The sequence below is a fragment of the Onychomys torridus genome, chromosome 5, assembly GCF_903995425.1.
Source record: "Onychomys torridus chromosome 5, mOncTor1.1, whole genome shotgun sequence".
Lineage (NCBI taxonomy): Eukaryota > Metazoa > Chordata > Mammalia > Rodentia > Cricetidae > Onychomys > Onychomys torridus.
The window spans coordinates 110789422-110790924 of NC_050447.1; the positions used below are offsets into that span (position 1 = coordinate 110789422).

The 1503-nt window shown below is 43.2% G+C and overlaps 1 non-coding gene across 1 annotated transcript; it reads right to left on the reverse strand.

Moving 5' to 3' along the window:
* Nucleotides 1-280: 280 nt before the first annotated feature.
* On the reverse strand, nucleotides 281-355 carry Trnaa-agc. Its single transcript has one exon. It is a non-coding gene; the product is annotated as a tRNA-Ala (tRNA).
* Between the last annotated feature and the right edge of the window lie 1148 nt (nucleotides 356-1503).

Here is a 1503-nt window from a genome sequence, read left to right on the forward strand (position 1 = left end):
GTGAGTTTCAGGACAGCTAGTGCTACATAAAGACCCTGTCTCAAAAATTAATAATTTAATTTAATTTAATAAAAAAAATCTTTAAAAAAAATCTGAGACCATTAAACATTTTGATGAGAGAAAAAATAGCTGAAGAGAACAATTCAGTAAGCAGGCATTGAGGCACTCTACTGGGAAGAAAACACACTGATTTGCACTGATTGACATAGATTCACAGACTAGGTGGCTTCTACCACAGACATTTACTGTCCCCTGGTTTGGTTGTTAGTTTGTTTGGTTTTGTTGGAGCTGAGGATCGAACCCAGGGCCTTGTGCTTGCTAGGCAAGTGCTCTACCACTGAGCTAAATCCCCAGCACAGGTTGTTAGTTTATTGTGGGGCATTTTTGTTTTTTTGTTTGGTTTGATTTGGTTTGGGTTTTGGTTTTCTGAGACAGAGTTTCTCTGTATGGACCTGGCTGTCCTGGAACTCACTATGTAGACCAGGCTGGCCTCGAACTCATAGAAATCTTCCTGCTTCTGCCTCCTAAGTGCTGGGATTAAAGGAATGTACCACCACTATCTCCTTTTAAAGCTGAGGGTTGGCAGGGTTGCTTCAGGGGAAAATTCTAGACAGATTAAATTAAATGAGGTTTGCTGAGCAAAGAACACTTCACAACTCAAGCAACAGCCATCATGGAGGAGGTGGAGAGAAGCAAGCGAGCAGCTTTCATAGACCACAAAGGCAAACTAGAAAAATCACCTGAGCCGGGTGGTGGCGCACACCTTTAATCCCAGCGCTCAGGAGGCAGAACCAGGCGGACCTCTATGAGTTCCAGGCCATCCTGGTCTACAAAGCGAGTTCCAGGAAAAGTGCAAAGCTACACAGAGAAACCCTGTCTTGAAAAACCAAAAAAAAAAAAAAAGAAAAAAGAAAAATCACCTGATTGGCTACAGCCAGGCTTTTGCTTTATTGAGAGTTGTGTGATCAGCTGGATGCTTGTGACTGGCTGAAATATGACTGTGATTTCCTGGAGCTCAGCTGCTTATGATGAAAATGACACTAAGTCGTGCTGTGGCTTTTTACCTGGGAACTGAGGGTTTGGAGACAGTCTCAGAGCAACGGCTTGTTGCTGCTGCTGCGGCCTCCTCCTCATCTTCTCTTTTAGATTTCTTTTATGAGTATTTTGCCTGCATATATACATATATGTATATAGCAAATATATGTATGGTATATATGTGATATATGTAATGTGTGTATCTATATGTGTGTGTGTGTATATATGTCAACCACATGTGTGTCTGGTTCCTGTCGATGTCAGATGAGAGTGTGGTATCTCCTGAAACTGGGTTATAGATGGTTGTGGGCCACCATGTGGATCCTGGAACCAAACCTGGGTAGTCCGCAAAAGCAGCAGTTAATGCTGAACTCTCCAGCCCCAGCTTGCAGCTTAACACTTCCTTGCAGCTTAACACTGTGAAGAGACTGCTCCATGTCTCTCTCCCACTCTCTGGTGGTTTGGTGA